Source organism: Mercurialis annua, linkage group LG6 (assembly GCF_937616625.2).
Source record: "Mercurialis annua linkage group LG6, ddMerAnnu1.2, whole genome shotgun sequence".
Taxonomy (NCBI): Eukaryota; Viridiplantae; Streptophyta; class Magnoliopsida; order Malpighiales; family Euphorbiaceae; genus Mercurialis; species Mercurialis annua.
Window position 1 is genome coordinate 25,657,900 of NC_065575.1, and position 17,060 is coordinate 25,674,959.

Below are 17,060 nucleotides of genomic sequence, written 5' to 3' on the forward strand. Positions count from 1 at the left end.
TTTGCGTAATATAACGAACGACGCGTTAAAGAGACTTTTAACGCATCCTTTTCGTAATATAACCTAACCATGCTTAGATAATCGGAATGACATGTTAGAGAGACTTGTGACGCGACATAAGCATGGTAATCGAAACGAAGCATTAAAGAGACTTGAGACGCGACATTATAATCTAGCATCACTTTTCACGCACACTTTGCGTAAATAATCTAACCATGCTTAGGTAATCGGAACGACGCGTTAAAGAGACTTTTGACGCAACAGACTAATCTAGCGTCACTTTTCACACACACTTTGCGTAAACCTAACCATGCTTAGGCAATCGGATGCACCCTTTGCGTAATATAACATAACCATGCTTCGGTAATCGGAACGACGCGTTAGAGACACTTGTGACGCTATCGAAACGACGCGTTTGAGAGACTTGTGACGGGACATAAGCATGGTAAGCGAAACGACGCATTAAAGAGACTTGAGACGCGACATATTAATCTAGCGTCAGTTGTCACGCACACTTTGCGTAATATAACCTAGCCATGCTTAGGTAATCGGAACGACGCGTTAAAAAGACTTGAGACGCGACATACTAATCTAGAGTTACTTTTCACGCACAGTTTGTGTAATATATAACCTAACTATGATTTGGTAATCGGAACGACACGTTTGAGCGATTTTTGACGCGACATAAGCATGGTAATCAAAACGACACGTTGAAGAGACTTGAGACGCGACATACTAATCTAGTGTCACTGTTCACGCACACTTTGGGTATATTATCTAACCATGCTTAGGTAATCGGAACGACGCGTTAAAGAGACTTGTGACGCGACATACTAATCTAGCGTCACTTTTCATGCACACTTCACGTAATGTAACATAACCGTGCTTAGGTAATCGGAACGGCTCATTAAAGAGACTTGTGACGCGACATAGTAATCTAGCTTCACTTTTAACGCACACTTTCCAAAATATAAATTAACCGTGCTTAGGTAATCGAACGACGTGTTAAAAAGACTTGTGACGCGACATACTAATCTAGCGTAACTTTTCACGCACACTTTGCGTATTGTAACCTAACCATGATTTGGTAAACGGAACGACGCGTTAAAGAGACTTGTGACGCGACATAGTAATCTAGCTTCACTTTTAACGCACACTTTCCATAATATAACCTAACCATACTTAGGTAATCGAATCTACGCGTTTAAGAGACTTGAGACTTGAGATGCGACATACTAATCTAGCATCAATGCTTACGCCAACTTTAAAAACGACGTGTTAGAGAGACTTGTGACGCGACATACTAATCTACCGTCACTTTTCTCTATACCTAACCATGCTTAGGTAATCGAAACGACAAGTTAAAGAGACATGAGCTGCGGCATACTAATCTATTGTCACTATTAACGCACACTTCGCGGAATATAACCTAACCATGCTTAGGTAATCGGAACGACGACTTGAGACACAACATACCAATCTAGCATCACATTTTCCACACTCTTTGCGTAATTTAACCTAACCATGCTTAGGTGATCGGAACTACGCGTCAAAAAGACTTGAGACGCGACATACTAATCTATTTCACTTTTCACGCACACTTTACCAAATATAAACTAACCATGCTTAGGTAATTAGAACAATGCGTTAGATAGACTGGTGATGCGAAATAAGAATGGTAATGAAACAATGCCTTAAAGAGACTTTAGACGCGACATACTAATCTAGCGTCACTTTTCACGCAAACTTTATGTAATATAACCTAACCATGCTTAGGTGTTCGGAACGACACGTTAAAGAGACTTGAAATGCGACATACTAATCTAGCGTCACTTTTTGCGCACACTTTGCGTAATATAACCTAACGATAGTTAGGTAATCAAAACGACGCGTTAAAGAGACTTGAGACGCGGCATACTAATCTAGCGTCACTTTTTACACACTCTTTGCGTAATATAACCTAACCATGCTTAGATAATCGGAACAACGCGTTAAGGAGACATGAGACGCAACATTCTAATCAAATGTAACTTTTCACGCACACTTTGCGTAATATAACCTAACCATGCTTAGGTAATCAAAATGACGCATTAGAGAGACTTGTGATGCGACATAAGCATGGTAATCGAAATGACGCGTTAAAGAGCCTTAAGATGTAACATACATATCTAGAATCACTTTTCACGCACACTATGCGTAATATAACCTAACCATGTTTATGTAATCGGAACAACGCGTTAAAGTAACTTGTGACGCGACATAGCACTCTACCGTCAATTTTAACACACGCTTTGCGTTGTATAATTTGACCATGATTAGGAAATGAGAATGACGCGCTAGAGAGACTTGTGACGCGACATAAGCATGGTTAATCGAAACGACGCGTTAAAGAGACTTGAGACGCGACATACTAATCTTGTGTCACCGTTTACGCACACTTTACGTATATGACCTAACCATTGTTAGGTAATCGAAACGACCCGTTAAAAAGACTTGTGACGCGACATATTAATCTAGCGTTACTTTTCACGCACACTTTGCGTAATATAACCTAACCATGTTTAGGTAATCAGAACGACGCGTTGGAGAGACTTGTGACGTGACATAAGCATGGTAATCAAAACGACATGTTAAAGAGACTTGAGATGCAACATACTAATCTAGAGTCAATTTTCAAGCACACTTTGCGTAATATAACCTAACCATGCTTAGATAATAGGAACGACGCGTTAAAGAGACTTGAGACGCGACATACTAATCGCGTCACTTTTCACGCACACTTTGCGTATATAATTTAACCATGCGTAGGTAATCGGAACGACACGTTAAAGAGACTTGTGACGCGACATACTAATCTAGTGTCACTTTTCACGCACAATTTGCGTAATATAACCTAACCATGCATAGGTAATCAGAACGACACATTAAAGAGACTTGTGATGCGACATAGTAATCTATCTTCACTTTTAACGTACACTTCCTATAATACGTAAGCATTGGTAATCGAAAGGACGCGTTACAGAGACTTGAGACGCGATATACTAATCTAGCGTCACTTTTCACGCACACTTTGTGTAGTATAACCTAAGCATGCATATGTAATTGGAACGCCGCATTAGTGAGACTTGTGACGCGATATAAGCATGGTAATTGAAATGAGGCGTTAAAGAGACTTAAGACGCGACATACTAAATCCAACATTACATTGCACGCATACTTTGCGTAATATAACCTAACCATGCATAGCTAATCGAATCGACGCGTTGAAGAGACTTGAGACGCGACATACTAATCTAGCGTCACTTTTCACGCACACTTTGCGTAATATAACCTAACAATGCTAAGGTAATCGAAACGACGCGATAAAGAGACTTGAGACACGACAAACTAATCTAGCGTCACTTTTCAAGCACACTTTGCGTCATATAACATAACCATGCTAAGGTAATCGGAACAACGCGTTAAAGATACTTGTGATGCGACATAGTACTCTACCGTCAATTATAACGCATACTTTGCATATTATAACCTAACCATGATTTGGTAATCGGAACGACACGTTTGAGAGATTTGTGACGCGACATAAGCATGGTAATCAAAACGACGCGTTGAAGAGACTTGAGACGCGACATACTAATCTAGCGTCACTGTTCACGCACACTTCGGGTATACATATTATCTAACCATGCTTAGGTGATCGGAACGACGCGTTAATGAGACTTGTGACGCGACATACTAATCTAGCGTCACTTTTCACGCACACTTTGCGTAATGTAACATAACCATGCTTAGGTAATCGGAACGACGCGTTAAAGAGACTTGTCACGCGATAGTAATCTTGCTTCACTTTTAACGCACACTTTCCAAAATATAAATTAACCATTCTTAGGTAATCCGAACGACGCGTTAAAAAGACTTGTGACGCGACATACTAATCTAGCGTCACTTTTCACGCACACTTTGCGTATTGTAACCTACTCGTTGAAGAGACTTGTGAAGCGACATAGTAATCTAGCTTCACTTTTAACGCACACTTTCCATAATATAACCTAACCATACTTAGGTAATCGAATCGACGCGTTGAAGAGACTTGAGACTTGAGACGCGACATACTAATCTAGCGTCACTGCTTATGCACACTTTAAGCATATAACCTAACCATGCTTATGTAAACGAAACGACGCGTTCAAGAAACTTTTGATGCGACATACAATCTAGCGTCACTTTTCACGCATACTTTGTGTAATGTAACCTAACCATGCTTAGGTAATCCGAACGACACGTTAAAGAGACTTGTGACGCAACATAGTACTCTACCGCCAATTTTAACGCACACTTTGCATAATATAACCTAACCATGATTAGGTAATCGGAACGACACGTTTGAGAGCCTTGTGACACAACAAAAGCATGGTAATCAAAATGACGCGATAAAGAGACTTAAGACGCGACATACTAATCTACCGTCACTGTTCACGCACACTTTGTGTATATAACCTAACCATGCTTAGGTAATTGGAACGACGCGTTAAGGAGACTTGTGACGCGACATACTAATCTAGCGTCACTTTTCACGCATACTTTGCGTAATATAACCTAACCATGCTTAGGCAATCAGAACGACGCGTTCAAGAGACTTGTGACGTGACATAGTAATCTAGCTTCACTTTTAAGGCACACTTTCCATAATATAAATTAATCATGCTTAGGTAATCAGAGCGACGCGTTAGAGAGACTTGTGACGCGACATAAGCATGGTAATGGAAACGACGCGTTAAAGAGACTTTAGACGTGACATACTAATCTAGATTCACGTTTCCCGCACACTTTGCGTAATATAACCTAACCATGCTTAGGTAATCGGAACGATGCGTTAAAAAACTAGTGACAGGACATAGTAATCTAGCGTCACTTTAACGCACACTTTGCGTAATATAACCTAACAATGCTTAGGTAATCGTAACGACGCGTTAGAGAGACTTGTCACGCGACATAAGCGTGGTAATTGTAACGACGGGTTAAAGACACTCGAGACGCGACATAGTAATCTAGCGTCTCTTTTTTTAAGCACATTTTGCGTAATATAACCTAATGATGTTTAGGTAATCGGAACGACGCGTTAAAGAGACTTGAGACGTGACATACTAATCTAGCGTCATTTTTAACGCACAGTTTGCGTAATATAACCTAACCATGCATAGGTAATCAGAATGACACATTAAAGAGACTTGTGACGCGATATAGTAATCTAGCTTCACTTTTAACGTACACTTCCTATAATACATAAGCATGGTAATTGAAAGGACGCGTTACAGAGACTTGAGACGGGATATACTAATCTAGCGTCACTTTTCACGAACACTTTGTGTAGTATAACCTAAGCATGCATATGTAATCGGAATGCCGCATTAGTGAGACTTGTGACGCGATATAAGCATAGTAATTGAAATGAGGCGTTAAAGAGACTTGAGACGCGACATACTAAATCCAACATTACATTTCACGCATACTTTGCGTAATATAACATAACCATGCATAGCTAATCGAATCGACGCATTGAAGAGACTTGAGACACGACATACTAATCTAGCGTCACTTTTCACGCACACTTTGCGTAATATAACCTAACCATGCTAAGGTAATCGAAACGACGCGATAAAGAGACTTGAGACACGACAAACTAATCTAGCGTCACTTTTCAAGCACACTTTGCGTCATATAACATAACCATGCTAAGGTAATCGGAACAACGCGTTAAAGATACTTGTGATGCGACATAGTACTCTACCGTCAATTATAACGCACACTTTGCATATTATAACCTAACCATGATTTGGTAATCGGAACGACACGTTTGAGAGATTTGTGACGCGACATAAGCATGGTAATCAAAACGACGCGTTGAAGAGATTTGAGACGCGACATACTAATCTAGCGTCACTGTTCACGCACACTTTGGATATATACTATCTAACCATGCTTATGTAATCAGAACGACGCGTTAAAGAGACTTGTGACGCGACATACTAATCTAGCGTCACTTTTCACGCACACTTTGCGTAATGTAACATAACCGTGGTTAGGTAATCGTAACGACGCGTTAGAGAGACTTGTCACGCGACATAAGCATGGTAATCGAAACGACGGGTTAAAGACACTTGAGACGCGACATACTAATCTAGCGTCACTTTTTACGCACATTTTGCGTAATATAACCTAACGATGCTTAGGTAATCGGAACGACGCGTTAAAGAGACTTGAGACGTGACATACTAATCTAGCGTCACTTTTAATGCACACTTTGCGTAATATAACCTAACCAATCTTAGGTAATAAAAACGATGCGGACTTGTGACGCGACATAAACATGATAGATACTAACCATGCATGGTAATCGAAACGACGGGTTAAAGACACATGAGACGCTACATACTAATCTAGCGCCACTGTTCACACACACTTTGCATAATATAACTAAACCATGCTTAGGTCGATACGACGCGATAAAAAGACTAGAGACGCGACATACTAATCTATTGTCCCTTTTAACGCACACTTTGCGTAATATAACCTAACCATGCTTAGGTAATCGGAACGACGCATTAAAGATCTAGCATCAACTTTTACGCACTCTTTCCGTAATTTAACCTAACCATGCTTAGGTAATCGAACGACTCGTCAAAAAGTTTTGAGACGCGCGACATACTAATCTATTTCACTTTTCACGCACACTTTATGTAGTATAAACTAACCATGCTTAGGTAATTGGAAAATGCATTAGAGAGACTTGTGACGCGATATAAGAATGGTAATGAAACGACGCTTTAAAGAGACTTTAGACGCGACGTACTAATCTAGCGTCACTTTTCACGCACACTTTGCGCAATATAACCTAACCATGCTTAGGTAATCGTACTGACGCGTTGAAAAGACATGAGACGCGATACTAATCTAGCGTCACTTTTCACGCACACTTTGTGTAATATACCTAACCATGCTTAGGTGTTTGGAACGCGTTAAAGAAACTTATGACGGGACATAAGCATAGTAATCGAGATGACGCGTTAAAGAGACATGAAACGTGACATTATCTAGCTTCACTTATTATGCACACTTTGCGTAATATAACCTAACGATTCTTTGGTAATCGCAACGACGCGTCAAAAAGACTTGAGACGCGACATACTAATCTAGCGTTACTTTTCATGGACGCTTTGCATCCTAACCATGCTTGGGTAATCGAAACAACGTGTTAAAGAGACTTGAGACACTGCATACTATTCTAGCGTCACTTTTCACGCACACTTTGCGTAATATAACAAAACCATGCATAGGTAATCGGAACGACGCGTTAATGTTACTTGTGACGCGAGATAGTACTCTACCGTCAATTTTAACGCACACTATGCGTAAAATAACCTAACCATTATTAGGTAGTCGTAAAGACGCGTTAGAGAGACTAGTGATGCGACATAAGCATGGTAATTTAAACGACATGTAAAAGAGACTTGAGACACGACATAACATAGCCTAACCATGCTTAGGTAATGGGAACTACGTGATAAAGGGAATTGTGACGCGACATACTAATCTAGCGTCACTTTTCACGGGCACTATGCGTAATATAACAAAACCATGCTTAGGTAATCGGAACGACGCGTTAAACGGACTTGTGACGGGACATAGTAATCTAGCTTCACTTTTAACGCACAATTCCCATAATATAAACTAACCATGCATAGGTAATCGGAATGACGCGTTAGAGAGACTTGTGACGCGACATAAGCATGGTAATCAAAACTACGCAATAAAGAGACTTGAGACGCGACATACTAATCTAGCGTCACTTTTCACGCACACTTTGCGTAATATAACCTAACCATGCTTAGGTAATCGGAACAACGCGTTTAAGAAACTTGTGACGCGCCATAGTAATCTAGTGTCATTTTTAAAGCACACATTGCGTAATATAACCTAACCATGCTTATGTAATCGGAGCGACGCGTTAGAGAGACTTGTGACGTGACATAGGCATGGTAATCAAAATGACGCGTTAAAGAGACTTGAGACGCGACATACTAATCCAACGTCACTTTTCACGCACACTTTGTGTAATATAGTTTAACAATGCTTAGATAATTGGAACGATGCGTTGACACTACATAAGAATGGTAATCAAAACAACGCGTTAATGAGACTTGAGATGCGACATACTAATCTAGCGTCATATTTCATGCACATTTTTCGTAATATAACCTAACCATGCTTAGGTAATCGAAACGACGCGTTAAAGAGACTTGAGACGCGACATACTAATCTAGCGTCACTTTTCACGCACACTTTGCGTAATAAAACAAAACCATGCTTAGGTAATCGGAACGACGCGTTAAAGTTACTTGTGATGCGACATAGTACTCTACAGTCAATTTAAAACGCACACTTTGCCTAATTTAACCTAACCATAATTAGGTAATCGGAACAACGCATTAGAGAGACTTGTGACGAGATATAAGCATGGTAATCGAAACGACGCGTAAAAGAGATTTGAGACACGACATACTAATCTAGCGTCACGTTTCACGCACACTTTTCGTAATATAATCTAACCATGCGTAGGTAATCAGAACGACGTGCTGAAGAATTCAGACACGTCCTACTAATCTAGCATCACTTTTTACGCATACTTTGCGTAATATAACCTAACCATGCCTAGGTAATCGGAACGACGCGTTAAAAATACTTGAGAGGTGACAGACTTATCTATTGTCACTTTTCTCGCACACTTTGTGTAATATAAACAGACTTGTGACGGGACATTGTAATCTAGCTTCACTTTCAACGCACACTTTCCATAATATAAACTAACCATGCTTAGGTAATCGGAACGACGCGTTAGAGAGACTTGTGACGCGACATAAGCATGGTAATCAAAACGACGCAATAAAGAGACTTGAATCGCGACATACTAATCTAGCATCACTTTTAACGCACACTTTTGCGTAATATAACCTAACCATGCTTATGTAATCGGAGCGACGCGTTAGAGAGACTTTTGACGCGACATAGGCATGGTAATCAAAATGACGCGTTAAAGAGACTTGAGATGCGACATACTAATCCAACATCACTTTTCACGCACACTTTGCTTAATATGGTTTAACAATGTTTAGATAATTGGAACGACGCGTTGACGCTACATAAGCATGGTAATAAAAACAACGCGTTACTGAGACTTGAGATGCGATATACTAATCTAGCGTCATATTTCACGCACATTTTTTCGTAATATAACCTAACCATGCTTAGGTAATCGAAACGACGCGTTAAAGAGACTTGAGACGCGACATACTAATCTAGCATCACTTTTCATGCACACTTTTCGTAAAAAAACAAAACCATGCTTAGGTAATCGGAACGACGCGTTAAAGTGACTTGTGACGCGACATAAGCATGGTAATCGAAACGACGCGTTAAAGAGACTTTAGATGCGACATACTAATCTATTGTCACTTTTCACGCACACTCTGCGTAATATAACCTAACCATGCTTAGGCAATCGTAACGACGCGTTAGAGAGACTTGTGTCGCGACATACTAATCTAGCGTCACTTTTTCACGCACACTTTGCATATAACCTAACGGCTTAGGTAATCGGAACGACTTGTTAGAGAGACTTGTGACGCGATATAAGCAGGGTAATTGAAACGAGGCGTTAAAGAGACTTCTGACGCGACATAGTAATTTAGAGTCACTTTTCACGCACACTTTATGTAATATAACCTAACCATGCATCGGTAATCAAAACGGCGCGTTAATGAGACTTGTGACGCGACATACTAATCTAGCGTCACTTTTAAGGCACACTTAGCGTAATATAACCGAACCATGTTTAGGTAATCAGAATGACGCGATAAAGAAACTTGTCACACAACATACTAATCTAGCGTCACATTTCTAGCACACTTTGCGTATTATAGCCTAAAACATGCTTAGGTAATCTAAACAACGGTTAAAGAGACTTGTGAAGCGACATACTAATCTAGCGTCACTTTTCTCACACACTTTGCGTAATATAACCTAACCATTCTTAGGTAATCGGAATGACGCGTTAAAGAGACTTGTGACGCGACATAGTAATCTAGCGTCACTTTTCATGCACACTTTGCATAATATAACCTAACCATGTTCAGGTAATCGAAACGACGTGTTAAAAAGACTTGAGACACGACTTACTAATTTATTGTCACTTTTAACGCACAATTTGCCTAATATAACCTAACCATTCTTAGGTAATCGGAACGACGCATTAAAAAGACTTGAGACACGACTTACTAATCTAGCATCACTTTTTACACACTCTTTGCGTAATTTAACCTAACTATTCTTAGGTAATCAGAACGACGCATCAAAAAGACTTGAGACGCGACATACTAATCTATTTCACTTTTCTCGCACACTTTGAGTAATGTAAACTAACCATGCTTAGGTAATTGGAACGACGCGTTAGAGATACTTGTGACGCGACATAAGCATGGTAATCAAAACTACGCAATAAAGAGACTATAGACGCGACATACTATCTAGCGTCACTTTTCACGCACACTTTGCGTGATATAACCTAACCATGCTTATGTAATCGGAGCGACGCGTTAGAGAGACTTGTGACGCGACATAGGCATGGTAATCAAAATGACGCGTTAAAGAGACTTGAGACGCGACATACTAATCCAACGTCAGTTTTCACGCACACTTTGTGTAATATAGTTTAACAATGCTTAGATAATTGGAACGATGCGTTGACACTACATAAGCATGGTAATCAAAACAACGCGTTAATGAGACTTGAGATACGACATACTAATCTAGCGTCATATTTCACGCACATTTTTCGTAATATAACCTAACCATGCTTAGGTAATCAAAACGACGCGTTAAAGAGACTTGAGACGCTATATTTGTATGTCGCGTCTCAAGTCTCTTTAGTGCATCGTTTCGATTACCATGCTTATATCGCGTCACAAGTCTCTCTAACGCGTTGTTCCGATTACCTAACCATGGTTAGGTTTTATTACGCAAAGTGTGCGTATAAAATGACGCTAGATTAGTATGGCGCGTCACAAGTATCTTTAACGCGTCGTTCCGATCACCTAAGCATGTTTAGTTTATATTACGAAAAGTGTGCGTGAAAAGTGACGGTAGATTGGTATGTCGCGTCTCAAGTCTCTTTAATATGTTGGAGATTATATTACACAAAATGTGCGTGAAAAGTGATGCTAGATTGGTATGTCGCGTCACAAGTCTCTACAACGCGTCGTTTCGATTGCCTAAGCATGGTTAGGTTATATTACGCAAAGTGTGTGTGAAAAGTGACGTTAGATTAAAATGTCGCGTCACAAGTCTCTCTAACGCGTCGTTCCGATTACCTAAGCATGTTTAGGCTATATTATGCAATGTGTGCGTGAAAAGTAACGCTAGATTAGTATGTTGCGTCTCAAGTCTATTTGATGCGTCGTTTCGATTACCATGCTTATGTCGCGTCACAAGTCTCTCTATTGCGTCGTTCCGATTACCTAAGCATTTATAATACGCAAAGTATGCGTGAAAAATGACGCTAGATTATAATGTCGCATCACAAGTCTTTTTAACACGTCGTTTCGATTACCTAAGCATGGTTAGGTTATATTACGAAAAGTGTGCATTAAAAGTGACGCTAGATTACTATGTCGCATAACAAGTCTTTTTAACACGTCGTTCCGATTACCTAAGCATGGTTAGGTTATATTACGCAAAGTGTGCGTGAAAAGTGATGCTAGATTAGTATGTCGGGTCACAAGTCTTTACAACGCGTCATTTCGATTGCCTAAGCATGGTTAGGTTATATTACGCAAAGTGTGTGTGATAATTGACGCAAGATTAAAATGTCGCATCACAAGTCTCTCTAACGCGTCGTTCCGATTACCTAAGCATGTTTAGGCTATATTATGCAATGTGTGCGTGAAAAGTGACACTAGATTAGTATGTTGCATCTCAAGTCTATTTATCGCGTCGTTTCGATTACCATGCTTATGTCGCGTCACAAGTCTCTCTATTGCGTCGTTCCGATTGCCTAAGCATGGTTACGTTATATTACGCAAAGTGTGCGTGAAAAATGACGCTAGATTAGTATGCATCTCAACTCTCTTTAACGCGTCGTTTTGACTACCTAAGTTACATTACGTGAACTGTGCGTGAAAAGTGACTCTAGATTAGTATGTCGTGTCACAAGTATCTCTTTATCGCATCGCTCCAATTATCTAAGTATGGTTAGATTATATTACGCAAAGTGTGCTTGAAAAGTGATGCTAGATTAGTATGTCGCGTCTCAAGTCTCTATAACGCGTCGTTTCGATCGCGTCTCAAGTCTCTCTAACGCGTCGTTCCGATTACCGAAGCATAGTTTGGTTATATATTTCGCAAAGTGTGCGTGAAAAGTGACTCTAAATTAGTATGTCGAGTTACAAGTCTCTTTAAAGCGTCATTCCAATTACCTAAGCATGCTTAGGTTATCTATTACGCAAAGTGTGCGTGAAAAGTGACGCTAGATTAGTATGTCGCGTCACAAGTCTCTTTAACGCGTCGTTCTGATTACCTAAGCTTGGTAAGGTTATATGACACAGAGTGTGCTTGAAAAGTGATTGTAGGTATGTCGTGTCTCAAGTCTCTTTAATGCTTCATTCGATTACTATGCTATGTCGCGTCACAAGTCTCTCTAACGCGTCGTTCCTATTACATAAGCATGGTTAGGTTATATTACGGAAAGTGTGCGTTAAAAGTGACGCTAGATTAGTATGTCGCATCTCAAGTCTCTATAACGCGTCGTTTCGATTACCATGCTTATGTTGCGTAACAAGTCTCTCTAATGCGTCGTTCCGATTACCTAAGCATGGTTAGACTATATTATGCAAAGTGTGCGTGAAAAGTGACGCTAGATTAGTATGTCACGTCTCAAGTCTCTTTAACGCGTCGTTTCAATTACCATCCTTATGTCATGTCACAATTCTCTATAAAGCGTCGTTCTGATTACCTGAGAATTGTTAAGTTATATTACGCAAAGTGTGCGTTAAAAGTGACGCTAGATTAGTATGTCCCGTCACAAGTCTCTTTTACGTGTTGTTCCGATTACCTAAGCATGGTTAGGTTATATTACGCAAAATGTGCGTGAAAAGTGACGCTAGATTTGTATGTCTCGTCTCAAGTCTCATTAATGCATCGTTGCGATTACCATGCTTATGTCGCGTCACAAGTCTCTCTAACGCGTCATTTCGATTTTATGTTACAAAAAGTGTGTGTTAAAAGTGACTCTAGATTACGATGTCGCATCAAAAGTCTCGTTAGCGCGTTGTTCCGATTACCTAAGCATGGTTAGGTTATATTATGCAAAGTGGGCGTGACAAGTGACGCTAGATTAGTATGTCGCGTCTCAGGTGTCTGCAATGCGTCGTTTTGATTACCATGCTTATGTCGCGTCACAAGTCTCTCTAACGCGTCGTTCCGATTACCTACGCAAGGTTAGGTTATACTACGGAAAGTGTGCGTTAAATGTGACGCTACGTTAATATGTCGCATCACAAGTCTCTTTAACGCGTCGTTCTGATTACCTAAGCATGGTTAGGTTATATTACGCAAACTGTGCGTGAAAAGTAACTCTAGATTAGTACGTCGCGTCTCAAGTGTCTTTAACTCGTCGTTCCGATTACCTAAGCATTGTTAGGTTATATTACGCAAAGTGTGCATGACAAGTGCCGCTAGATTAATATTTCGCATCTCAAGTCTCTTTAATGCGTCGTTTCGCTTACCATGCCTATGTCGCGTCAGAAGTCTCTCTACCGCGTCGTTTCGATAGCGTCACAAGTGTCTCTAATGTGTCGTTCCGATTACCGAAGCATGGTTAGGTTATATTACGCAAACCGTGCATCGATTACCTAAGTATGGTTAGGTTATATTACGCAAAGTGTGTGTGAAAAGTGACGCTAGATTATTATGTCGCGTCAAAAGTCTCTTTAACGCGTCGTTTCGATTACCAAGCTTATGTCGCGTCACAAGTCTCTCTAACGCGTCGTTTTAATAACATAAGCGTGGTTTGGCTATATTATGGAAAGTGTGTGTTAAATGTGACACTAGATTATTATATCGCATCACAAGTCTCTTTTACGCGTCGTTTTGATTACCCGAATATGGTTAGGTTATCTTACACAAAGTGTGCTTGAAAAGTGACGTTAGATTAGTATGTCGCGTCTCAAGTCTCTATAATGCGTCGTTTCGATTATAATCTTTATGTCGCGTCAAAAGTCTCTCTAACGCGTCGTTCCGATTACCTAAGCATGGTTAGGCTATACTATGCAATGTGCGCGTGAAAAGTGACGCTAGATAAGTATGTCGCGTGTCAAGTCTCTTTAACGCGTCGTTTCGATTACCATGCTTATTGTCACGTCACAATTTGTTCCGATTACCTAAGAATGGTTAGGTTATATTGCGCAAAGTGTGCGTTAAAAGTGACACTAGATTAGTATGTGCCGTCACGAGTCTCTTTAACGCGTCGATCCTATTACCTAAGAATGGTTAGGTTATATTACGCAAAGTGTGCGTGAAAAGTGACGCTCAATTTGTATGTCGCGTCTCAAGTCTCTTTAATCTCGTTTTCGATTACCATGCTTATGTCGCATCACAAGTCTCTCAAACGCGTTGTTCCGATTACCGAGGCATGGTTAGTTCATACTACGCAAAGTGTTTATATTACGCAAAATGTGCGTGAAAAGTGATGCTAGATTAGTATATTGCGTCTTAAGTCTCTTTAACGTGTTAGTCCGATTACCTAAACATGGTTAGGTTATATTATGCAAAGTGTGTGTGAAATGTGACGCTAGATTAATGTCGCATCTCAAGTCTCTTTAATGCGTCGTTCGGATTACCATGCTTATGCGCGTCACAAATCTCTCTAACGCGTCGTTCCGATTACCTAAGCATGGTTAGGTTATATGACGGAAAGTGTGCGTTAAAAGTGACGCTAGATTAATATGTTGCATCACAAGTCTTTTTAACACGTCGTTCCAATTACCTAAGCATGGTTAGGTTATATTACGCAAAGTGTGAGTGAAAAGTGGTGCCAGATTAGTATGTCAGGTCGTTAGGTTATATTACGCAAAGTGTGTGTGAAAACTGACGTTAGATTAGTATATCGCGTCACACATCTCTCTAACGCATCATTCCGATTACATAAGCATGTTTAGGTTATATTATGCAATGTGTCCGTGAAAAGTGACGCTAGATTAGTATGTTGCCTCTCAAGTCTATTTAACGCGTTGTTTCGATTACCATGCTTATGTCGCGTCACAAGTCTCTCCATTGAGTCGTTCCGATTACCTAAGCATGGTTTGGTTATATCACGCAAAGTGTGCGTGAAAAATGACGCTAGATTAGTATGTCGCATCTCAACTCTTTAATTCGTCGTTTGAATACCATGCTTATGCGCGTCACAAATCTCTCTAACGCGTCGTTCCGATTACCCAAGCATGGTTAGGTTATATTACGGAAAGTGTGCGTTAAAACTGACGCTACATTAATATGTCGCATCACAAGTCTCTCTAACATGGTTAGATTATATTACAAAAAGTGTGTGTTAGAAGTGACGCTAGATTACGATGTCGCATCAAAAGTCTCTTTAACGCGTTGTTCTGATTACCTAAGCATGGTTAGGTTATATTACGCAAAATGTGCGTGAAAAGTGACGCTAGATTAGTATGTCGCGTCTCAAGTGTCTGCAACGCGTCATTTTGATTACCATTCTTATGTCGCGTCACAAGTCTCTCTAACGCTTCGTTCCGATTACCTAAGCATGGTTAGGTTATATTACGGAAAGTGTGCGTTAAAGGTGACGCTACATTAATATGTCGCATCATAAGTCTCTTTAGCACGTCGTTCTGAATACCTAAGCATGGTTAGGTTATATTACGCAAACTGTGCATGAAATGTGTCTCTAACGCAAGTCTCTTTAACACGTCTTTTTAACACGTCACTTTACACGCACACTTTGTGTAATATAACCTAACTATGCTTAGGTAATCGAAACGACGCGTTAAAGAGACTTGAGATGCGACATACTAATCTAGCGTCATTTTTCACGCATATTTTGCGTAATATAACCTAACCATGCTTCACTTTTCACGCACACTTTGTGTAATATAACCTAATGATGCTTAGGTAATCGAAACGACGCAATAAAGAGACTTGAGACGCGACATACTAATCTAGCGTCACTTTTTACACACGCTTTGCGCAATATAACCTAACCATGCTTAGGTAATCGGAACAACGCGTTAGAGAGACTTGTGACGCGACAAAAGCATGGTAATCGGAACGACGGGTTAAAGACACTTGAGACGCGACATACTAATCTAGCGTCACTTTTCACGCACACTTTACGTAATATAACCTAACGATGCTTAGGTAATTGGAACGACGCGTTAGAGAGACTTGTGACGCGACATAAGCATGGTAATCGAAACGACGCGTTAAAGAGACTTGAGACACGACTTACTAATCTAGCGTCACTTTTCACGCACACTTTGTGTAATATAACCTAACCATTCTTAGGTAATGAAATTGACGCGTTAAATAGACTTGAGATGCGACGAACTAATCTAGCATCACTTTTCAAGCATACTTTGCGTAATGTAATCTAACCATGCTTAGTTAATCGGAACAATGCGTTAAAGAGACTTGAGATGCCACATACTAATCTAGCGTCACTTTTCACGCACACTTTGCGTAATATAACCTAACCTTGCTAAGGTAATCGAAACGACGGGTTAAAGTAACTTGTGACACGACATAGTACTCTACCGTCAATTTTAACGCACACTTTGCAAAATATAACCTAACCATGATTAGGTTATCGGAACGACACGTTAGAGAGACTTGTGACGTGACATAAGCATGGTAATCGCAAAGACACGTTATAGAGACTTGAGACGCGACATACTAATCTAGCGTCACTGTTCACGCACACTTTGCGTATATAACCT